Source organism: Hermetia illucens, chromosome 2 (assembly GCF_905115235.1).
Source record: "Hermetia illucens chromosome 2, iHerIll2.2.curated.20191125, whole genome shotgun sequence".
NCBI lineage: Eukaryota > Metazoa > Arthropoda > Insecta > Diptera > Stratiomyidae > Hermetia > Hermetia illucens.
Genome location: NC_051850.1, coordinates 124,420,379 through 124,446,214, shown reverse-complemented (window position 1 = coordinate 124,446,214; position 25,836 = coordinate 124,420,379). Strand labels below are relative to the sequence as shown.

At 41.7% G+C, this 25,836-nt stretch overlaps 1 protein-coding gene across 1 annotated transcript in view; it reads left to right on the top strand.

Moving 5' to 3' along the window:
• Positions 1–6,697: 6,697 nt before the first annotated feature.
• The window catches only part of LOC119647805 (folliculin-interacting protein 2), a 78,378-nt gene continuing 59,239 nt past the window's right edge, over positions 6,698–25,836 (top strand). The window contains exon 1 of the mRNA XM_038049021.1: positions 6,698–7,348. The gene's annotated coding sequence lies outside the window, so the exon portion shown is untranslated. The remainder of the gene's footprint in view (positions 7,349–25,836) is intronic.

Genomic DNA, 25,836 nt, shown 5'->3' with positions numbered 1-25,836 from the left:
GTCAGAGCCCCCCCCCCCCCCCCCCCCAGATCGCCCATCATGATCAGGAAGGAAGTCTCTCCTATTATTATTATTCTGTTAAGAGAAGTTGCACTATGTCCTTAAAGAGCTATTTTGACCCTTTTACCTATCTACCATAGTATGTCAGACAAGCCTATAACCGTCAGGCATTTTAATACATTGTCTACTTCCAAATATTTCAACTTTGTATCTGGCATTAAGTATTCTCCCAGTTGCCGGACGCTGCCCCAGAACGTATATAGAAGTTTCGACGCACTTCACACAGAACCTGCAGGTACGGGGGGGAGGGGTTGATATCACCAGCTCCCTAGGTGGTAGTTTAGTTGGCAGTGACCCGTGAGAATGACCACTATGAATCGGAGATTTTTCTTAGTGACTTGTGCACTTGTGTTCATATCCCCCATAAGCCTCCTGGACTGGTCCATACCTGATAGTATAGTTCCCTCAGCCGTTCCTCTTCATTTTTTTTAATGTCAGAGCCATGAACCCGTTTCCGATTTCACAAAATGGTTCTGGCGCGTGTAAAAGCGTCCCTGCTCACTTTTTGGCCCACAGCCTCAATGCCTTTCAACCCAACATGACCTGAAATCCAGAGTATCCGGACCTTGTGCGATCCGAGCGTATTCAGTCTCTCAAGATATTCCCATAACAGTTTAGAGTTCACCTGCTTGGACCTAAGTACCCTGATTGGCGCTTGGCTGTCAGTAAGAACTACAATGTTTTGCCCCCTGTAGTTCCTCTAGATATTAAAGGAGGCACATCTGTCTATGGTGTATATTCTCGCCTGGAATATGCTGGTGTGCGTACCCATTGATGCCAAGTACATTTTCCTTGGACCGATAACCCCGACAGCCGCTCCCTCTGCTGTGAGGGATTCGTTAGTGTACCTAGTAATCAGTTGCTGGTTTAAGTCGTATGTCACAGCCACGCTCTTCCAGTTAGTCTTGTTACTCTAACGTGCTTCAAATTTCTTATCGAAGTGAAACTTTGTTGTCATTTTATCCCTTGGTATTAATAATTCGGGGTACCGCCTGGAAAGAGTATCAATCTTCCTTCGATTTAAGCAGCTCCCCTCACTGATACTCCCGCCATTCTGAAGATTGCCCTCCTTGCCTAAATTTATATGTGCAGATGAAGAGGGATTAATCCCAGAAGGACCTCCAAGAATGCCGTTGAGCATGTCCTCATTACCTCACTGATAAATACGCAAGCCAATGTTTGGAATTTGTGAAACACCCTGGCTTGTGTGCCGAGTGTAGTTCTTTCTGGTCAGATTACCCCTCCATAGGTAAGCCTTACTATCGCAGTGTATATCCAAAGTAGTGTCTTCGGAATGCAACTGCTTGCTATGGACCTACAAATCATAAAAGCCCTCGTAGCTTTCCGACCTGCATCTTCAGATTCATTTTTGATCTAGCGTAATTCCCAAGCTGTTCCGTTTTGCTTCTCTGATCGCGTTGCTATACGCAGCCAGTGCATTTTTGTACCTCGGCCAGTTTATTATGCCCGGTTGAAGAGTTTTCGTACCTCTGTTCTCATTCTGACTAGGTTCCTATTCCACCAAGTTACATCCCCCCCCCCCTTGTTGACTTGTTGCCCCTTTGAAGGAGAGCCATGTTATTATTCAGGTGAGTTGCATAGGAATCTCAATCCGTTCTCGTGGGATTCTTTAGTATTCTTTTTATTTCGGAGTTACCCTCAATGTCGAATCTGATTATTCTGTGATCTGTCATCCGACACCTTCCAATTCCCCACCAGCCCGTTCATCAGAGTATTCTCTAGAATTATGTCTAGTACCTCTTGTCTGGTGCTGGTCATGAAAGTTGAAGAATAAAGAATAAATTCTAGAAGGTACTCACCTCTGCTTCCCCAGCCTTCGTGATGGGCATTGGCATCGCAGCCGAGAAGTGGCAGCGTCCTCCTCTCACAATACTTCACCAGTCTAACGACTAGCTCCGATGGGATGCGGATGTCGTCTCCTGGGAAGTAGCCCGATGCCACGACTGCCTCTCGTTCCTCGGTCAGAAACGCTGAAAGGCATACATATATATTTTAAATTACGTTTAAGAATGATGCAAGCTATTGGTCCCAAATTACCTGCATGCTTCCTCCTCGGAGACTGCGAATCTGTTCTCACCCACCCTTGCCTCTCCTAAACTCTTAGAAAACATCCTTCTCCACTATATTGGAAATCTATGTTGGTGCATAGAATTAAGATCTTGAAAAGAACTGAGATGTGATAGGGATGATCCACCAAGATTCATGTCCGATAGTTTTATCTGCAGTTGTCTTGATTGCGTCTTTTAGCAGATTCCAATTCGCATCAATGTTACCGGTTTCCTGATGTTGGCTGTTCTTCTCAGACTCCGACATATTTCGATGCCAATTATTCCGCTCTCCAGCTTTTCACTATCGAATCTGATTGCGAGGATGAGCTTGTTACGAGAGCAGAGAACCAATTATACTGAATCGTTTTCCGTTGTAGTATATAAGTTGGTTAGTCAAAAGTCGAAAAATTTGTTTTTCAGTTCAAGCATGCCAATTCTTTCATTGATTGGTCTGAAGCCTGTAGAGGACGAACGCTATTTCGCATTATCGATTTTTTTTTCCACTTTTGAAAATAAGTCAAATACCTCACTCCCTAATAATTTCGCTTCTTGGTCCGCCGTAAATCTTGTACTTTCGCCTGTGCAATGAGTATTTTAAGAGCGTCAGTTCTAAACAGGTAGCGCATCTTCCAGTTTCAACTCTTAGTTCTTTTTTCGTTGCCATAATCGTTGTTAAATTTCCGATCCGATTCGAGACTCAATTTCGGATTACAAGATAAAAGTATACTGTGAACAGGTTGTCAGCCTTTTGTATAGCTTCCCAATCTGGAGGACCAGTTGATTCATCTCTGCTTTACGGCGCACTGAGGCCAACTTAGTTTACAGTTTTGTCGAGCTTTATAAAATTGTTCTTTGCTGATGTGAAAGATGTTTATATCGTCCGCATATGCGATGATTGGACAAGACATACAAAGCAGTGTACATTTTCTACCCACCGACAACTTTCGTATATCCTACTCCAGGGCCAGACTGAACAGCGGAGGTGCTAGCCCATCTTCTTGTTTGCCGAATTCTAAAGTCAAGCATTTCTTAGTACGGTAATATTTGATGGACATCGATGCAAAATCCATAGCATTTTTATAGTAGGTATTCGTAAATAGCCAGTCCGGAAAAACCACTTTGGTATTCACCAGGGAGGATGTTATCTATGCCCGGCGCGTTGTCTGTCTGCAACAAGCGCTTTCCTCAGAAACGGCTATACCGATTGACACAATTTGATGAGAAGATGGGAACTGTGGACGCCCACACATGTAGTAAATTACATCTTTCTACATTGATTTAAGGGGGCTCTTCATATATGCAAAAGGGGAGTCTAAAAGTTTTCACCGAATATAGTCATGCTGGGTATCAAATGAAAAGTCTCGATTAGCACTTTTCAAAGTCAGTTTTAGTTTCGACATATATTGGAAACGCGAGGAATGCGGAGGATCGAAAGTGATGATTTCTTTAAGGAACCCATTCCTAGAAGCTACCCAACCGAAAAATCAAACCAATAATTTCTTTGACGCCGGGACTCATATCCAACCACTTCTTCCGCTGTTGTTTTGATAGTGCGTTTTAAGTTATACCTCTTAGGACTGCATGAATCCTTCCCTCTTTCTAAGATCGGGAACACTCGAGCTCTTTTCCATTGTCCTGGAAAAAAGGAATTGTTCAATAGATTATTGAACAGGATCCAATAATTCTGAATGGCATTGACCGGTAAATGCCTGAGAACAACGTTGGGAATGCCATCCATACCGGATGATCTCTTACTGTTTACCTGTCTAAATATGGAGGTTCATTCCCCACATGAGACAAAGTAATCAAGCAGATTATCACTCGATATGAGATCAGCCTGCATCACAGGGTTGGACTCGAGAACCGCAGTGCCGTTCAGGCTGCTTTTGAAATTCTGGACATCTTATTCCACGACTTCCGAAAGTCGCGTTGGTCCTAAGTCCATTCTTGGCCGGTGTATCGACTCAAACTGCTCTCCTGTAAGCTCGAGTTTTGCGAGCATCATCCATCACGATGTAATTGCCTTGGGGAACAGCAGTTACACTGTTGGTGTCAATACCTGAATCAATAAGGTGTTGTATTACGCTATTATCGAATTTGATTTTCGGCACAATTACTCGTGACTTCTTCCGGAATAACATGTTTATCTTTGTAAACATAACATCCAAATCGCTTGAGGAAACACTCCGTCATTGAGAGTCCACTTCATTTATGTAATATTGGGGGATAAGATTCCGTGCAATCTTAAGGGGTGATTTAAACTCGACCAATATGGGATGATGATAGTCCCCATATCTCCGATAGATTTTGTTGACGCAAATAAGCAGAAAGCTTTTCACTTTTTTTACCCTTTCTATGGGTGCAGTTTTATATCCTTCCATATTATTCCGACGGGACGACTTGTTCAATTGTGTACAGCATCAAGTTCCCCAGGTTGAGAAGATACTGAAGTATTTTCCCGTTGTTCAAGTTCCCGTCACCTGGCACAATTGAACTATCGTTTTCAACATCAAATGGTAGGCATTCCTCTGAATACACCCAAATAAACCTCTCTTTGAATTTCTTTCAATCTGTTTGTTTAAAGTTCAACCTGTCCACCGGCAGAAGGCGAACTTTTCGTCCATGAAACAGAACCTTCATAAGAATAGCGTTATGGTTGCTATCGTAAGAAAGGGTCTGTAGTTTCCGTTGAGGATTCCTAAAATTGAAGTTCAAGCGCACGTCAGCAATGCACAAATAGGTTGGACTATCTGACTCATATAATTCACATGTATACTCTATACAGTATTGCTCTACCAGAGATTTGAGGAATACCCTTCTGGGATGGTTTCTGGCGTTTAATCACGACATATGCCTACCATATAGCCGGCGTTTTGGGCTATAACATAATAATTACGCAGCTTGTTCAGTTCGAGTATCGTAAACAAGGAATTCCTCTTTGAACGAATGGACAGAATGCATAAAGTCCCTTCTCTAAGCAGTGAAAACAGAACAGAAGAGACTTCCATACATTCAAAAATTTCAAATTCAAATATCTCCTCTATCACAATTTCGTTTATCGTTCCTAACGAATTCGAAATTCTTGAATGTATCGGTTTTTGAAATCAGAAAAAAAATCAGTTTGTTGCAGTGAAATCGAAGAACTCCGCTCTTCGGTGGATTCCTACGATGGAATTCACATTAATTGCGATGATCCGGAGACTATCCAGCGATATGGTTGCGACTACAGACCTAGCGGCGGGCACGTTGTTTGTGTAAATATTCTGGTATATTGTTTGGTTTTGTGTTGTGTGCGTGAGCCGATGCTGCATGTTCTTACACATAGTTAGTATTTGATTGAGGATGGTGTTTATCCCGCCACTTGTATCCTGTTGGGGCTTCTTAGCTCCCCCTGGTCGGACTACTTCTGCAAACGGGATCCCGGGGCCAATTGTTGCCGAAAGGGTGGTATCGTTCAACACCGCTGACATCTTCGCCGTTTGGACCAATCTTGGCCCATGCTACGCTTCCATAGCTGACATAGCAGGTTTTTTCCTTGCCCTTTGCTTCAGACAGCGGACAATCAGCTATGCCATGGCCTTTCCCGAACTTTACACATCGTAAGGCCATTTGGCCACTGCCGCGTGACTCATAGCTCTGGCATCTCTGAAACTGAGCTACCTCGCCCCTCAGCAGGCGCTTAAAACGAATTGCCTGGTAATTAAGCCACCTGATGCCGATCAGATCGCTTCCCCGGCTCTCCAGGCTTATCTGCACAAAGTAGTGCCGGAGCATTCGTTTTTCCAAAACGGGTCTCTTCGTACTAAAACGCGACATCGAGAGGAACTTCATCTTAGTTCCCGACCCCCGGAGCATTTTAGGCACCACATCGGGCTTTCCCTCTGCATCGAAACCTTTGAGAAGGAAGATTTGCACCTTCTCTTCCGTTGGAGGTGGAGGATAAGTGAGGCGGCGACACTCGCTCGAGGACTTCTCAATAACTGTTTTAAACATATTTTTACATGTTTTCAATAGTAATTATATATTTTCACTAATTTTCATACAAAAAACCCTTTCATGTGGGAAATTATAGAGAAATATCAGAAAATATGATAGTTTTTCAGGTATTAACATTTTTATGTCTGCCAGTGTATGTAAAACTACAATCCTACAATGAATTCGACAAAGTGAACAATCGAAGGTCAAAGAATATTCAGATATCTACCATGAGTATAGAAGAGAGTCAGAAACCGCCGGGAAATCTCCAAATTAGAGGAAAAGATCAAATTCTAAAGAAAAATTAGAAACTCGTTTCCAGTTAGAAATCAGGGAATTGTCAAAGGAACCAATATAATAAGTGCCGTGGTTCATGGTACAAGAAAAATTGGTAATCAGGGGTCATCTTAATTATCACATGATCACGGATCGTATAAATATTATTTTTTATTAAAAATGTGATTTCAAATGCTATGAACCGCCTCAATTTCACCGATGTACCAGAGCATGCAGTCGAATTCTAATATAACATTGTTGTCGAAACTACTACATCTTGGAGCTGTCATAACATTTAAAGCTGTGAACTACGGGCATTGTGTTGAGTTTTCCGCACAGCAGCCGACCATGGATTAGGTGAGATTTGTTGTGCTGTTTGATTCGCGTTCGAAAGCAGTTTCCGTCTCTCGATAAAATTACTCCAAGCCGCTGAACTCTGTTGTGTGTCAGTGAAAACGCCGTCTGTTTTGCAAAATGCAGTGTGCACCAAATGTGCAGAAATCGATTGAATTCCCGTGACGGTCTTCAAATTGTTTTTCGCGAGAGTAAGTGCTCCGCGGCGTGCGAAGCTCTTCGTTTTCGGAGTGTCTTGTCTTTTGGAAGCATTTTCGCCGTTCAAAGCTGGTGTAATATAGACTAAGGCCAATCATAACGAATTCAATTGGATCCCAATCATGCAATAAAGCGCAGGAATGAGACATCATCATCTCGGCGTATGTAAACAAAATCTCGTTCTGGCAAACTCAATTAGTGCACGTGATCGTTGGCCAATATATGAGTCGAGAAATTGAATTAAATTGTGTATTGCCGCCAAACGAGTTGGCTAGTGGTGTCGGCTTGCCCTGCGTCTCCGTTTAAATTTAGCTCGCGGTCCTCATCTCGACTTCCTGTGTGCGTCTGTATCAAATTGGCATCGTCCACGGTGAAACAACTACCGCTGCAGATTAGAGTCGCAGATCTTAGCCAAGGTAATCCACAAATATTCTTTCAATAAGTTAATGAATGCGTTTCATAATGTGTTCTCATGGCAACGCGAGTTTGATGACCGAATTTCGCTTTGATGAAGGGCACCCCACCGGCGCGGCTCTGAAGACTCGCAGAACGAGCACCACCGTCTCGTGACGTGCCAGGTGGCTGTTTTCCCAATTGCGTCTGCCTCCAGTGAAAGCACTGCTCACCTAATGGAGCTCTAATTACTATATCCGTGATCTTTGAACCACCTGCAAACCGTTCTTCCAAGTTTGTGTAATACCCCGATGACGCTGCTAACTTAGCGCTGAGCAAGACTCGCGACTGTGGCCGAAATCAATGAAGACCCAAACAAAATAGCGTTCATGCTCGCCGATAACGCAATTCGTAAATATGTTTAATCAGTTCTCGCATATTCACACTTCCAATCACTCGACTTGTGCCATATGCTCCCGAGCAGAGCCCCTTTTCGTTGTCAGCATTCTTTTCTCCGCCTGGGCTCCACGAAGCCACTCGGCATTGTTTTTGCTGCTTCCTCAACGATTACCCGTTTTTCTCCGACTCGGCAACTTTGTTTGCTCCGCGGTGTCGTCGCTAGTCATATGATTAGCGAAGAGCGAAATTATAGTCCGCTATAGCACGTGATGCCTGCCGTATGTGCAGGCAAGTAAAACACGACGGTCCGTGCGAGTAGTGGTGAATATATTTTTAATGGAAAGAAAAATTGCAAACGTACACAGTTGCGATCCCGAGGCAATTGATCTGGCGTACGTGTGAAAGATTACCAGAGGTTTCCTACCTATTTTGAGTGCCTGCCGGCACGTATGACTGCCAATTGTCTAGGAGCAGTATTGATTGCAAGACACAGTGAAAGGTGGTGGCGATTTCTTCCTTTTGTAGTGGCTAGAGTGGGAAAGGGAAGCCAGTAAGCTACCCATGATTGCACCAAGGGACCTGTAAAATTACTCACGTACCCGCGGCGCTAAACGAAGCAATGAGAACGTCTACATATTATGCATGGACACGGAACGAACATGTGGCCGAATTCTATGAAACGTTAGAGTTTCAAGTCTAGTTGATACTGTTGCTAAAAATGATAAGACGGCCCATATTCTCAACGAAATTATCAAATAAAGACGAAACCCTAGAAGCAGTATGCAATTAACTTTATAAATTCGTATAGGAATGTATGATAGAAACACGTCACTTAGGGCTTAACCCCATCTTTGTGGCCCAAAAATGCATTCCCAACTCATTTAAAACCGTTTTTTAGAAATAATGATTATCTGCTGACGTAGCATTATAGGTAGTGATGCATGGAAGATGCAAATGGTCCATATTCACGGGAAGTGTGCCAGACATCAGGTCGACACTTTTCAACCGGTATATTGCAGGTTTCTCTAGCTTGGTTTTAAGTACAACTATACTCAATTGGTGGGCACTCTAGATTGATGGCAGGATTGTCCTCATACAGATCGCTCGCTTTCTCCAACTCGAGGGAGAATTCCAACGATATAAGCTGGACATTCTGGGCTTGAGCGAAGCAAGATTGTGGGACTCTGAAGAGTACTCCTCACTCTCTGGCGGCAATGTGCTTTTGTACTCTGGAAAGTCGACCGATAGCAGACACGAATCCATTGTCAAGTTGCTTCTGCACACCGCGTTCTTTTGAACCGGTTTCGAGAGACTTCTGTCTGCACGATTTCGGTCCAGGTTAAGGATCACCATAATTACACAATGCAGTGTATCAACGGATATAGTAGAGAAGAATGCTTTCTACGAACAATTACACGTAGCTCAGGGGAGGCTTCCCAAAGGTGATATTGTGATCGCGATGGGTGATCTGCATGCCAAGGTACGATCTGACAGGGATTTGCTCCGCCATGCAGCTTCTACCGTCTCGTGATTGGTGGCACACTGTTCGAACACCGAGCCTGCCATAAGGTCAGTTGCGTCTCAACTGAACGAAATCGTAGGAGCAATCAAATTAACTACTTTGCGATCACTAGTCGATTTGGGAGCTGTATCCTGGATGTGCATAATAAGATAGGTGCTGACATTGGTCTCTGGGAAGCGGAGGAAGCCGGACATTTCGGAAGTGTATTTCGCATCATGAAAGCGCTTGTCGCATCACGAAAGAGCTTACATCTTTCATTCGTTCTATAAAGAACTTTAACGGTCGACTATTCACCCACGATGACGAACAACTGAAGAGGTGGTAAGAGCACTTCACCACGGTCCTTAACCGTATCACATCCGATCAGGTTCGTTTTCTTATGGATGAAATGTTATGATGTTCCTCCAAGCAAAAGAAAAACTAAACGGTGTAAAGCCCTTGGGCTCGACCTTCTCCCCGCAGAGTTAGTTATCGCTGCACTTACAGTTCACTCAAACGGAAATCCGCGAAACCGTCATCGATCGTTAAGATTCCCAGGAAGGGCACCCGTTTGGAATGTGACAATTGGAGGGGTATTTGTGTGCTCCCTGTTATCGCAAATACAATAGCTAAAATAATCCTGGAACTCATCAAAGGACAGCTCGAGACTTGATCGACAGAGAACAGACTGGTTTCCGATCCAAATCATTGACCATATCAACATCTTACGGATCATTTGGAATTGTTTCGACAGCGTGAACAAAATGTATCTAGCTTGCTCTACATAGGAGCGGCATTCCGAGGAAAGTAATAGCTACTTTCAGGGCGACATATGATGACGCAAAATGTAACGTGCTGCATCGGGGTAAAATATTAGACGAATTTCAGATGAACGGTTCGCCAGGTTTGGCAGAGCATCGATGACTTCGATCATTTTGTTTATCTAGGAAGCGTGGTTTCTGCCAACGGTGGTACCGAAGTTGGAAGTTGCCCGGTGTATTAGCAGCTCTATCCCTTTTCGCTGCCTTGCCTAAAATCTGGAAATGTTGAGACTGTTCTCTTCTATTGTTCTTTCTGTGTTACTATAAGGAAGTAGCACATTTAAAGTGACCCCACTGTTAATGAAAATGTCTAAACCTTTGTGAATAATTCGACGTATCATCGGAGTACGCTGACCTGATACTATTTCGAACAAAGAACTTGTTGCGCACCCAGGACGTCGTGGACGATCTGATCGGGAAATGGAAGTCGCATTGAATAGGTCACATATTACGCAGAGGTGATAATTCTATTACTAGCCACGCCATGCAGTATAAGGCGCAGAACCATACAAGAGGAGTGCGGTCATTTCGGGAAGCCCTGGAAGGAACTGAAACGCATTTCAGTGCACCGAGTACGATAGCGTGTAGGTGTGGTTGACGCGCTATACAATACTAAGGGGTGAATAGCAATCATATTTGTCATTGTGGAGTGGAAAGCCTCACCAAAAATAATTCTGCGTTAATATATGGTACGAAAAATGGTCGATAAGGCAACCATAGAAGTATTTGAACGAAAAATTCTCCAAAAAGTTGATTTCATTAACTATAATTGGTCAGTTATGTAGAATAAATGCATCAAGACCAATTCCTGAGACAAATATTTTAAAACAGAAATCAACGAACCCCAATGCAAATAAAGCTACAGAGAGTGGGAGGACTATATCGATCTAGGCAGCAGACGACTTCTAAGATCTTTGATTTCAAAGATGTGGTCGTCAAAATGAGACGGCCGCACAAGATGGCACTATCGCAGTAGAACATGCCTGAATCCTTCGGAGTCAATGCTATTTCAAGCTTGTGCAAGTATCGCGGAGTTGCAGGTTGTTCTTTTTGTATGCCAAGATTACAAGTATGAAATGGAGATTTTTTTCTGCAAAAAAACATTAAGTTGGAAATAATTATTAAGGATGGATGGATGGAGCATCGCTAGTTATACATTTGTTCCTACTTTCGGGTAATCGTGAATCTTTCATCGTGGCATTTTTCACATTTTTATTCAAATCTAAGCGCTGCTCAGCAAGTGCGAGTAAGCAAGTAATTGGAAGCAGTCAAGTCTGGTGAGTAAGCCGCATGGGGTAGAACTACCCATACGAGTGCATCGCCGTATGTGATGGGGCATTATCGCAAAGTATGCTCTCATGTTGACTCTTTTGGTATGCTGACGCCCCTTGACCCGAAAATGCCATATACGTTCCGGCAAGGCGGATGGTACTATCAGTTTAACTGTGACCGTAAAAGGCGTTTGCGTGTTCTCCTTTCAGGCCAGCTGGATGAACGAATCGTTTTTCAATCGATCACCGGCCGCCTCTACATTCAAAACTAGTAGGCCAGCCGAGCCCCATACACCTTCCGGCCGCCGGTTAACTGCAGACTGGTCAGGCATAACCGACAGGCCGATCGGAGCGTGTACGGCAGGCATAAGCATTTCTCTTCTTAAATTTATCACTCATGGCGTCCGGCATTTCCATTGGGGGTACTTGGTGAGCAAGCTTTCGGAATGGTCCTTCATGCGTTTATTCTACTAGCCATAATCTTTGCACGCACGTATCTAACTTTTCAAATGTTGCCAATTTTCTTACTCACTAGAAAAAGTTGCAGTTTGTAGAATTTCAAATAAATGGTAGCACTATTGTAGAGACAACAGGTGTCCAGTCGTTAGTAGTTGTACCGTTGAGAAACAATGAAATCTTTTTGACATTCATGACTACCTGGAAGCCCCCGAGCATTACGCTAACCTCCCCGCAGTGATTATACAGGTCCTCTGTTCGTTTTTTTCGGCTCTGCATCACAACTGGATTTTACGATGTTGTTGACATGGTTGCGACTTGGTTTGCTGAGCATGAAGTGGTGAAATTGTTTACACGTCATGCACAAAAGAGTGTTGTATTAGTCATTTTAGTGTGACTACATAAATAGAAAAATGCTAATATTTATCGGTCAAATGTGATGCACGAATGATTCATAAAACGTGCAGCATAAAGCAATTAGTAGAAATCACGAGTGTCGATCAAGTAACATTTCAAAGGAGTGTTGCAATATTCATAGGTTACGACATTAAAGGTAACATTGCCTGCAATAATAAAAAGACCAAAAATTTCAGTGAATGTTTGCCATTAATCCCTAAAGCTTATAGCTCAACTTAAAAGTTTCGAAAACAGAGAAAATATCACCCATCTGACTCTAGGAACTTAAGAAGTCCAAAAATATAAACATAGGCAAATTTTAGGTTAACTAGAGACCGCCTAGCCTGGTTAGCAAGCAGGAGGTTATCAGCAATGTCCCCTGTGTAAACGGTATTATTATGGGGAATGAAGTTCGTGAAGCCGTGGAAAGGGAATTCGATAACTGGTTGCAAGAGGCAGCGGCTTTGGTCACAAGACGTTCGTGTGTGGAATTGTCGAATAATGCAGGGAATGATGGATGCAGTGCATGAGATCGATAGTCTTCACCCCGGCTTTGCATCCCGTTTTTTTCATGGATTTCTGTTCCCCGCTGCTGTGGACTTATCACTTGCAGAGCATTAAGTGTGATGATAATGAAATTAAAATACAGTTTAAGATTTTAATGAGTGTCCTATACTACACGGTGAGTAAACAGACGGGATATAATGCGAGAAACATGGAGGTTCTTAACTATAGGGACGCTCTTAACGCCAAGTGGATGTACATATCTCAAAACAAATCTGAGTCACTTCCAAGCGTCGCAGGATTTACTCTTAAAGCTCATTCGTCAGGAAAATATTTATGTGACCATAGTTAGCAAAGCCTATCGTAATTACGGAAGTGTCACTTACTGAAAAGATAGGTCGCAGTTTCTGGGCGTGCGGAAGAAAAGTCTTTCAGAAAGTCAGAAGGCAATGCATGAACACTTGGGAGGCAACCTGAAAGAGGCCATACAGTGCAACAAGAGAAATTGTTTCAAACAATGGTGTGAGAGGGCGAACATAAGTCGTTGATGTGGGGCCTCCAGGGTTAAAATGAGCATCGTCGGTATTCTGCTTTAGCTGAATCTCTGAATCTTTTTGCTTGCATACTTGAGCGCTGTTTTAAAAGCATCAACAGCTGTAAAATGGCTACTTTGGAAGTCTTTTCAACAGAATCCGAATTAACAGTGGTCGCAGGGACTGGTGATTTCCGAGCTATTCCAAGAGCGAATTCCAAAATTTCTTGGTGGTCCATATCATCTGTAACGTCCTGTAATGTTGTAGAGCTGCTCTGATAATAATTTTCTAAATTGAATTTGGGCAGTCAGGCGCTTCGTAGACCGAGTGTTACTAGAGGCGGTAATTTTGTGGTTTCTGTGGCTTCCTTTACTTTTCCAGTTACTATCAGAGTGTAATTATGCGGTGTTTCCAACGATTAATTATTTAAAATAATAAAAAACTTGTTGTTTCTTTTTCGCTGGTATAGATATTTATTCTGAGACTTGTTAGCACTGATGAAGGGAACAAGCGGTTCCCGAAATATCGGTATTTGCAGAATAAATATTTACACCAGCGAAAAAGAACCAACAAGTTTTTTGTTATTTCAAAAAGTTACTATCAATAGCTAAAAATGGTTCCACAGATATTAGTGATTTGTGGAACACCATCGCTTGTTCTTTGATTAAGGGCTTTCTAAAAGGGTTCGCTTTTGTATCTCCTGGTTAAACCAAATCCAAGCTTACAGATATTAATGCATTCGTAAGCAAAACTAATTTTATGATCTTATAAAGTTCACCGCTTCATTAACCGTTTCCTACCTTGGTGTTTTAATATTTTTTCATACCTAGATATCGAATCAAATTTCCAAATGGGAACCGAACCAAACCAAAATTATTTTTTTGCTGTGATATCCGGGGGGCGACATTTCCTGTTTTCATTTCACATATTTTTCATGTTACCTCATTTGCTTTAAATTATTACCTCCAGCAATGATAATAGGCATGCCAATTTCAAGCTTACCATAATTTAGATATCTGACTTAAAAAAAAAATTTTCAAATTGTAATTAGTAAGAAATGGGTGATATAAAGAGGTAATTTAAGAATCACAAAAATAGATATGACAAAATAAACTTGAAGTTTTTTATCAATTCAAAAAATTCGTTTTAAAAATAACGTATAAAAAATGAACTAACAAAAAATTTAGCCCAATAAATAAAATGCTCGCGATATATTGCAGTAGCTTTCAAAAGGTGAGAAAAGATAAGATATTAGATATCTGATATTCAGCCGTACAGCTTTTCAACAGATTTGTATGATTGCGCCATAAATTCTGAATCTAAGATTTTGGTAGAATAAATCAATTCGCCAAAGCTTTGCGCCGAAAAGCAGGACTTTTGCGTTGTCTTGAAAGAATCTTTACTCCATGTAGTCAAGAAGACGACACATCTCTGAAAATGGCATAACAGGTTCTGTTATGTCTTATTTACGATGCTCATAATGAAATATCATTTAGCGTAAGATGATGTCACGTAATATTTCACTAACACCATTTAGGATCGTTGTAACAGGGAGCTGTGCACCTGTATAATGATGCGAATTTCATTTGGGACTTTTTGAATTAAAATGCTTGACACACAATCTGCACAAAGTTAGAACGTTGCAGTGTTATACACCTTGCAATTGTAATATGGTATAGAATTATAGGGCAGAGGCAACTCATCAGACGCTGCCTCACCTCTGCCCTGGAGGCAGCGTAACCGTAAGTGTCAACAGATGGAAAACACTCCTTTATACATTCGCAAAAACACGCCAAGGGTGTGAATTATATCCAAGTGAAACCGGCAATAGTTTGAGCCTAAGCTAGGATAGTGTTAGTCCCTATTTTTAAATGCTCCGTGACCGAAAAACGTGAGGGTAAGCTGCTCTCCTTTTGGTCCGATCCAATATCAAGTGGATGTGAATTTAGGATCCCTCATATGTTGATTTCTTTAGTCGTCTTATACTGAGCTCCTTGGGCGAAGTGACATTCCATTATGTGCATCGTATATGCGGTCTCAAAATATTGTTATGGACCGTTTCATTCTGAAGTCAACGACGTGTGAGTCCAAAGAAGGGCACCCGCTTTGAGTGTAACAATTGGAGGGGTATCTGCGTCCTCTTTGTCGTCGTGAAGGTAATAACTAAAATAATCCTGGACCGCATCAAACAACATCTCGAGAGCGACTGAAAGCAAGCTGGTTTCCACTCTCTCATCAGGTCATGGACCTTGATCAAATGGTTCTGGATTTGGAACGAGAGGTGAGTAGAGTTGGATTGATCAAGGTTCTCAAACTGACGCGTCATCGCACTCTCGCTATGCATTAATGGGCAGAGCATCGAAGCCGTCGATCAATTTTTATATCTAGGAAGCATAGTTTCTGGCAACGGTGGACTGTGAAACTGGATCTCGCCAAACGCATTAACAGCGCTAGATCCGCTTTCGCTGCCTTGTCTTAAATCTGGTAATGCAGTTATCTTCATCACCAACATCAAGTTGAAACTGTTCTGTACTAATGTTCTTTCTAGTAGTTCATGGAAAATGATTTAAAATGTCACTCGAAAACTACAAGATTTCGTGGAAACACCTGTCCTCGCCGTATCATTGTAGCACGCTGGCTTGATATATTGCAAACGAAGAACTTGGTCGGCGCACAGGCCTGTCACCCGTACGCGATGTGGTCGGAAGGCGGAGGTGGTAGTGGATGGTCTGAGTGTAATTATGCGGTGTTTCCAGCGATTCATTATTTGAAATAATAAAAAACTTGTTTTTTCTTATTCGCTGGTGTTGATATTTTTATTTTTACAAATACCGATATTTCGGGAATTTGCAAAATGAAAATATAGTATTTGCAAAAATAAAAATATCAACACCAGCGAATAAGAAAAAAAAACAATTTTTTTTATTTCAAGGTAGTGGATGGGTTATACATTAAGGAGGCGTGATATTTCCTTTGCTGTCCACACCATGCAATGGAACCCACTCTCCCAAGATGGCCTGACAAATGGACCACTCCAAGAGCACTTAGCGCAGAACAGTAGAGGAGTGCGAGTGTCTCGGCAAGTCCTGGCAGGAGTTGAAACGCATTTCAGCAAACTGTCAACGATTGCGTGTAGGTGGGGTTGACGCGCTATAGTCACGAAGGATTAAATGGCAAACATATATATACTTATTTCATATATTATTGGAGCAATGAGTACTACGCTGACTGCGGCACTTGAAGCTATCCTAAATCTACCGCCCATTCACTTGGAGGTGAAACGGAAAGCAGCCAATGACCCATATAGACTCGGTACCATTGGAGCGTGGAAAAACGGCAAACATACGGTTATGCAGACATCTGGAAATTGCTTGACAAACATGCGGTAGTTCTGATGCCGACCGATCATATGGTTTCCAGATTCGTCTTTGAAACGACATACACTGTCGTAATCACCAAAAGAGAAGAATGGTCGATAAATGGCCATGAGTCTTTTCAGATTATAGAATTAATAATATTCACTGACGGGTCAGTCATGGCGGGCGGATTGGGCGCAGGGGTGTTTTCGGGGAATACGATTATGGAACTGGCCCGACCCCTTGGAAAAAAGACGACCAGGCGGAGATATATGCCATCATTGGCAGGTAGAAAAATGTCTGCGACAAAAAATGGAGAGGCCGCACCATTCGAATCTGTTCCGACACTCATGTAGCATTATCACCACTAAACAGCAACGACATATCAAGCCAGTTGGTGTGGAGTTGTCATCAGGTGCTGCTGAAATTTGGCCGACTGAACGGAACGTTCCTGATGTGGGTGCCGGGGCACTCAAACATCGCTGGTAATGAGGAGGCTGACAGACTGGTTCGCCGAGGGCCTGGATCCAGAATGGTGGGGCGAGAACTAGCCTTTGGCATCCGGCCACCCACTGTCAAGTCTATTCTGAAGGGTGAAATTGCAAGGACTCCCGCAGCGGAGTTGGGAAATTTAAACTCTTTCCGGCAGGTGAAAATCCTTGTGGAAGAACCTGGGTTTGCCAGAGCGGTATGTTTGTTGTCCCTTAGAAGTGGGACTTGAAAACCCTAGTAGGGCTTTTAACGGGACCCTGCTCTTTAAACTACCATATCGAAAAGATTGGGGTGGTGGTTTCGGCTATGTGCAGCCAATGTGAGGAGCAGGAGGTGACAGCCCTGCACTTTTTATGCAGCACATCTCAGACGAAGACACCTTGGTAAGTTTTCTTCAATGAAGAATCTGGACACTCTCTCTCTGCCTCTGGAGAATGATCTCAGATTCGCTAAAGCCTGCGAATGGCGTAGGCGGGAAGCCATTGAATAGGCGATTTACGGGAATAGTACAATGGGCCTAACAATGGGCTGAGTGCTCGGAGTGGCGCCTCCCCCCCAGTAAACTAAACTAAACTACATATTTCATACAGTGCTTTTATCATGCAGATATACTCAAACAACCACTAATAGTTAATTAAATATAGGAAGAAGTTGTGTAGTACTTGTGACCTGTGAGTATTCAAAGAGAAAAGGCCAGAAGGGAAGGCGATACGATCTGACTCAATATATCGGCTTTGATTCTTTATTTAGTATAAGGAATTGGCAGATATGCTCAATAAGTCGAGGCGACTGGAGTGCATATCATGGAATCCAGCTTGCAAAACGGACAATACATTGTAAGAAGGTCGAAATAGACCGAAACTAACCCAGAACATTCAATTAAAAGTATAGTTACCCCATAAATGCCTAAATGTTATTAATTCTGCAATTAAATTGTAATTGCATCAATTCCTCTGAAATTAACATTGTATATCTGAGACGTCCAATTACAAGCCTCCTACACTGTGAGTTTTATATGCTCTGCTTAATCTATATAGTTGTTAACACCTTTAATTAGTAACATTAATTATTAACTAAACCATTTGGTTTGCTTTATTATTGTAAGTGCTATCTGCGCTCATGCTTGGCCCGCCTTGAGTACTTAGCAGAGATTAGTCATGTGAGTAGCGTTTATTGTTTCAGAACGAGAATGGATGACAGCGTGATTGTGTATTGTGTTTATATTTTGTAGATTGGCTGATTAGAGCTATTAGCCGAATGCTTAGTCGAGACTAGTTGCCTATTTGCCTTCCGACAGCCATAAAAGTGCTTTTCAGTCAATATTTGTTGGAGTAATTATGGCGTATGTTAGAAACGTTACGAAAGTGTTTAATTATCACGTCTCCATAATTGATTACGTTGTGAAAAGCATTCTGTAATTTTTTTCCATTATTCACGTAAAAAATAGGGAGGAATTGTAAGTTTTGCCCTCTATCCGGAAGTGCAGAAAAAATGACGCTGCAGGATTTGCCATTCATATTTCTGACACGATATGTAGGATATAAGAAATCTCCCATCTTCCTTCAAGGGTATAGTATGCAGTTACCAACCCAATTCATATTAGGCCAACTACATATACCCTAGATCTCGGTCAACAATCTTCCCCTTAAATTTAAATAGTCTAAAAGTCCAAATTTAGAGATAGTTTACTCAACCAATTCTAACTGTCTACGAGGGGCTATTTATTTCGGACATGTGAGTCTTTTATTTTACAATATACTTTGCTTGTTCTCGAAATTGGCACATATTCCAGGTGACAAATTGTCACAACTACACATTCCAGCAATTTTTGCGAACTAAAAAGAGTTTATGAGAAAAAATCGATAATAAAATCTGTATACAATTATAAGTCAGCAGAATCACATTTTCCAATTTGCATTTGATAGAAAAAGATGACGTTAATTCGATACTAAATGCACAGATAAATAGAAATAATGTTAAACTAACTAAATCCGGAGAAAAAAAAAACATTTATTAGGCACAATTGAATCAATGCTAAATTTACATACGTTGTTGAAGTAAGATTTGTTTGAATATTAATCACTCTGAAAGCTGATCATGGGATTGTTCGAAAAAAAATGTGTTTATTCCCCATGTGTTATTTGCTTTAGTTATTTACAGATCATATGAATAGATGAAATTGGGCACATATTATTTCTGCTTGCAATAAGTATCAGACTGAGTGACATTCAATTTTACTAGGTGAGCAGAAATAGCTTTCCCGTAAAGAAAAGTATATAGTTTCACCCTTTCTCTATAGAAATAGGTTATTTCTAACTCCAGGTTTGGGATGAACGTTCATTTTGTAAATTTAAAGTTAATTGCTTGGTGTACCCAAGAAACAGCCAGCCCAAACAGACAACCCAACAAAGTAGGAATTGTTTCCTTTTAAGATTCTCTGTACTGTGGCATGACTTGAAGAGGTAATTTTTCCACCAATAAGAAAAGATCGAGATTCGCAAAATGGAAGTAAGTTGTTTTCCATTTGGTCCGGTCCCATATCAAGTAGATGCGGACTTAGAATTCGGCAATCCCTAAACAAATATTTTCTAGCTCTAGTCTGAAGTGTCGACGGATTTATGTTCGATATAATTCGCACACATGGTGGTTTTTGTGAATTTTAAAAAGGATCGTATAAGATCTCCGAATCGCTTCGGTCGCGCTGTTCTCAAAGCAAAGGTGAGGCAGCATCTGGTGAGTTATTTCTGCCCTGGTATGAAACAATAACCCTTTTCGTCCTCGTTGGATTTTTAGAGTATGATCGGTGCCTGGTTGGTGAAGTCTTGGAGCATTTGAACGTTTATTCTTTTGTTGGCCGAAGAAGATTTGGAATTTTGTCTTCACAACAAAATTATTTGTGTCGATTCGTAAAAATGTCAAAAAGTATGCAAGTACACATAATGCAAATTCGGACACATGAGTGGTACGGCCGTGAATCTGTTGATAATTAGCCTCGTTGCGTACACCCATTTATTTCAAATACCTAAATTAGCGTGAACAAAGCGGAGTAAATTCTTCTTGTCGTCATACGGGCTTAGGAGTGGTGGCTAGTTTTAATAAGCTAAACATTTCATATGCAATTGCTCAGCATATTTTGGGGTGACAAAATATGGGTTTAATCATTAAGTTCGTCTACGTCCTCTATGCAAACTAGCATGTAGAACTTACTGATAACAGAAAAAAAATGAAGAAGAAAAGAAATGAAGATGAAGCGGACAGTCAGCTTTGAAGACAGTCCTTGATGTGTGCCCGCATGATTGTGGTTATTATCTTTTCGACAGCATAAAGCACTCAAAATGGGTACCCTTCTTCGGAATGTTAACGATGATACATTGAAAAAGGTCTCAGATTTCCAGGACTGACGATTAAGTGGAAGTGATAACTCTGTAGAGACTGCAGGAGCTGCACCTAAAAGTTCCGCAGCGGGATCGCCAAGGCCACCGGCTCGAACGAATGTAAGCGACCATCAGATGGTGGCCACTTTCGAGACTGATGTCAGCACTTTTTGTTGTTGCGTACATTCAGAAGACAACTCCTAAATCTGCTGTTGATCGCGATTAAATGTTCGTTTTCGGTCAGTTGACTCCCAGCTGGCCTGTGACAGGCCCTACGCTTGAACACAGGGCCGCTGATGGCAAAACGATCAAAGTTGCAGAAGTTGACAAACTTTTCATCATTGTTTCTACCGTCATCAAGATCGTGCCTGCGATTGTAAGAAAATAAATTTTCTCCTTTTGAAGACTGAAGCTCATGTAGCTGTCGAAGAGCCAAAATTTAGATAATTTTCACATATACAAGAAGAAAAATGGCTCGACCGCACGCGGAGTCAGAATGGTAAAAAGGTCCACGACGAATCACGGGCTCTTCAGCGGAAACACTATGATATTGTGGCGCATCCGCTCAGTCTATCTTGAAATATTGTAGCCTATTTAATTCCGAAATGCCACTTAAACTCCCATAGATCGCTTATCGTGGACTGCGTGTTGTTATTCATAGAAAATATCCTCTATATCGGAAATCCTCGTTGCTATGTAACACTGTACAATTATGATGATTCTTAACCTGGACCGGAATTTTACTGTTACTATCACTGGTTTACAAACTTTAACTTTTTTTATACACGTTTGGTGAATAATGACCCATGAGTTGGTATTTAAGAATGCATTTTCCCCACTGCTTGTCGTAAAAGGCAATTAAAAGGGATGGAAAGGATAGGGAGTGATCGCACGCCGAAGGCTATCAAAAACGCACTGTGGTTGTTTTCTAGAACGTGCATAAGTTTCTCCACAACGGTGTCGAGGGTCCTCAGAAAGCTCGCTTTCTCCAACTCCAACTCGGGCGAGAATTCCAACGATATAAGCTGGACATTCTGGACATAAACGAAGTAAGATAGTACTCTCCCCGTTTCGGGAATGTGCTTTTGTACTCTGGAAAGCCAAGTGGTAATGAACGCAATTCCGGTGTTTGTTTCTGATGGATACCGCAAGGTGCGATTTCTTGTCCTAGGAGTCGGTTTCTGACAGACCTCTGATTGCAAGCTTTCGGTCCAGGTAAAGGAGCATCATAATTAATATTGCTATGCACCCCTGCTTTCGATATAGTGGGGAAGGATGTCTTCTACGACAAATTACACGTAGTTCACAAGAACCTTCTTAAAGGTGAGATTGTGATCGTGATGGGGGATCTGTATACCAAAGTGGGACGTGATGGGAAAAACACAGTTTTGACGACCGTAATGATAAAGGCGGGAGGTTTTTGAATTTCTGTTTACACCGCCTCGTCATTGGTGGTACATTGTTCGAGCACAGACCTTGCCATAAGGTCAGATGGGTTTTATTGACCGACACCGAGAAACGTGCGCACTTATTCGTTTTTTTCGTCTAGAGATTTGAAGAGGTAATCGAGACACGCAGATTCTTCTTCAGGCGGCCATCAGAGCCTTATAATGAAGACTACGCCGTGTAAAGACCATAAAATATCTACCAGTAGGCAGTTACGGTTTTGCATTTCAGTCGAAGAACCTGAGCTGGCATAACTTCATTGGTGAAACTATGAATAGCACACTGTATCATGAAGTTTGAGACGAAATTTCGATTATCTGAGATGTATTAAATTTGTAAACAGCTTTACCCCCGACGGTACGAGGAACTTTCCAAAATCGAAAGTCTATTCGCCTTGTAATGGGATACCAGGTGTTCTAAAGGAAAATACTACAAATGTTTACGTTGAAAAAAGTTCGTGGCGAATTTCGAAATAGATGGCTTTAGAGTTAGGAAAATTTTTAGTAATTTTTGGTGGTGAAACCCTATCAAATTTGCAGTACAACGTATTTGAAAGATGTTGCCGAATTTGTTTATTCAGCTGGAAGTAATTGTATTTCGAAATTAAACCAAAATTAAGCCAAGGTGACAACGCTTCGCAAGCTTGTGGCTAACTTTGTGATACTTTATCAAAATAGGTCCAATGGTAGAATTTTATTATTTTCATATCGCGCTCTGGTTAGTCAATTGTTAAAATCGATGAAATTTTCGCAAAAATTAAAGATCAGCACATTTCATCTTGAGTCGTCAATCACTTGTATAACGTAGGTAGGAGCATGCTCTACGTTATAGCCGACATTACACCAGCCACCAATTTCGTGGTGCTAGAATGAACTTAAGGAGGGTTTGTAGCAAATTACTAAAATTTATAGTAATATACTATTATTAACTTTATTTGAAAGGATATGGGTATGGGGGTATTTCGGAGCCTAGGTACCATATAGTGGCAAACTCCTGATTTTTTTCAGATTTTTCGATTAGGTTGTTTCTGAGAATGGGCCCGTTACTTACGCACTTTCCACCTTTCCAACAAATGTCAAAACTAAGACCCGCTTCGGAAAGTTATGACTGTATTTGTTGAAAAAAAATTTACACCCTCCTTTTGCATTGACCCGCCTTAAATTCGACGTAAAAGGATTTGTATGCGTGAGCGTTCACAGTTCCCATCTTTGCAACAAATTCGGTGTCAATCACTATAACCGTCTCCGAGAAAAAGCGTGTAACGGACAGACAGACAGTAAACCGATTTTAATAACGTTTTGTTTTAGATCAATTATGTCTAGATGTAGTGTAGAATATTTGGGCAAAGTGATTTTTCGATATGCCGAGCCGTTCGGAAATTACAGTGTTAGAACAGGTAAAGTGACATGTCAATCGCCAATGTCCCATCTCTTTAACCCGTACTCCTAGTCCCCGCCGTGTTTTTCTGCAAAATAATTGTTTACGAAGATGATGGCCTCCTCATTTGAGGAAAACCTTTGTCCACTGAGCGCAATTTTTAGATTAGGGAACAAAAAAGGTCGCTTGGGGCTAGATCTGGTGAATAAGGGTTAAGTTGTTCAAACCGTAATTCGTAGATTTTCGCTATGGCAACCACAGAAGTGTGAGACGGTGCATTGTCTTGATGAAACAGAATTTTTTTTCTTCAAATGTGGCCGTTTTTCCGAAATTTCTGCTTTTAGCTTGTCTCCTTCCTGTTTGATGATAATCGACTAAGAGAACTCCATGACTATCCCAAAAAATAGTCGCCATCACTTTCCCAGCCGAACTAACAGTTTTTGCATTTTTTGGAGCCGATTTCCCCTTCATAGTCCACTGTTTTGACTGTATTTTTGTTCCGGGCGTATAATGGTATATTCAAGTTTCATCTATAGTGATTAATCTTCCTTAAAGCTTTGATTCATTGCGCCTAAATTTCGCCAACAGAGCGTTGGAAATGTTCATTCGAACACGGTTTTGGTCTAACATGAAACGCGGCACTAAACGCGACAATTTTCTCATGCCTAAATCTTCATCCTAATCACACACGTTCTTTTGACTCTCCTGAACTTTAGCGATGTTATCGTCAGTGGTTGCAATTTTTCGACGTCCCGAAGTTCATTGTGCCCTAAGCTTGAACGACCACTTTTGAATTCAGCTGCCAAAAATTTCACGGTTGTAAATGATGGTGCAGAGTACATAGCGCCCAACTCATCTTTGATTTGGGTAAGCTTATTGCCTTTCAAAAACAAATATTTAATGACAGCTTGATACTCGACTTTTTCCATTTTCACAAAAACACTCACATCGAATCATTCAAACGATTGCGCGTTCAAAATGGCTGAAACTTTGGTGACTATCTGTCAAAAGATGTGCAACCATATTCCCTAGCTTTTATTGGCGAGTGTTGTCATCTTCACGTTGAGGTTAGAACTTTTTAGACCATCCTCGTAACCTCGTACAGCGGGCCAGAAATCCCAGAAGTTATACAGTGATGGTACGCTGGTTTTATCGGGAAAATAGTAAAAGGTTAAATGAAGGATTTAATGAAGTTAATTTAAAAGAAAAGTAAAGCCTGTTTGAAAACTGGTAAAAAAACTTCAAAAGCTTTTTTTTTTGACTCATCATAATCATCAACGGCGCAACAACCGATATTCGGTCTAGGGCTGCCTTAATAAGAAACTCCAGACTTCCCAGTTTCGCGCCATTCGATATCCCTAAAAGCTGTCTGGCGTCCTGGCCTACCGCATTGCTCTATTTAAGGTAGGATCTGCTACGTCTTCTTTTTCTATCATAGATATTTTCCTTAAAGGCTTGTCGGGCTGCTTCATCCTCCCCCATACGGATAAGGTAACCCGCCAACCGTAACTTATTGAGCCGGATTTTGTTCACCACCAGACCGACACCGGATTCGGTCTGGTGCTAACAGTTCGCAATTGCAGTTGCTAAGAAACCGTGTCTTCGAGAAATGCATGAGGGCCGACAAGATCATTTTCTTGTATAGTAAGAGCTTTGACTATAGTGAGACGTTACGAGCGGAATAGTGTTTGTAAGCTGAAATAGGCTCTGTTGGTTGCCAAAAACCGTGCGTGGTTTTCATCGTCGAGAAATTATCTACATCTTAAAGTTGTAGTCTCCTATTTTTATTGTTCTCATTTGACCACTGCCATTTGATGCTGTTGTTTCTTAAGGTTTTGAGTTTTCACCATTGCAACTAGCGCGTCCCATGCTGTATTTGATTGCACCATGTACATTTCCACCGTTAAACGTGTATTTAGCTCTGATTCAAGCTTTCTCCTTGAGCTTTAAAATCTTGGACAGACGAAGAAGATGTGTTCTGCATTTTCAGCGGCACCTTTACACGTGGGACAATCGGGCGATTCATCTAGACCGAACCTATAGAGGTAATTCTTGTAGAGCTGAGTCAGATCGTAACTCGTCTCACCGTGGTTCGGCATAGTCCATATACTTATGTCTCGGATAAGCCTGTGTGTCCACCGGCTATTCTCCGTCTGATTCCATCCTGTTTGCTGTTCGGTTAGAATATCCACCGGGATCATCCCCGCAATCACGCATGCCGCCTCATAAGATGTTGTTCGGTAGACGCCTAACCGAAATGCAGCTTAAAGCTGTCTGTGATTTTCTCTGATTTTTATCGTCGACACCCAGACTGGTGCCGCGTATAAACATATAGAGCTGTCTGTCTGTCTGTTTGTCACAAGCATTTCTCTCGGTTGTAGCGATTGACCCCAAATTTGGTGCGAAGGTGAGAACTGTGAACGCTCACGCATACAATGAATTACGTCATTCTAGGTCGAACTTAAGGGAGGTCTCCATATATGCGAAAGGGAGGTGGGATTTTTTTTTCACCAAAGGTAGCCATGTTGGGTATCAAATGAAAAGTCTCGATTAGTACTTTCCGATGCCGGTCTTAGTTTTGTCAT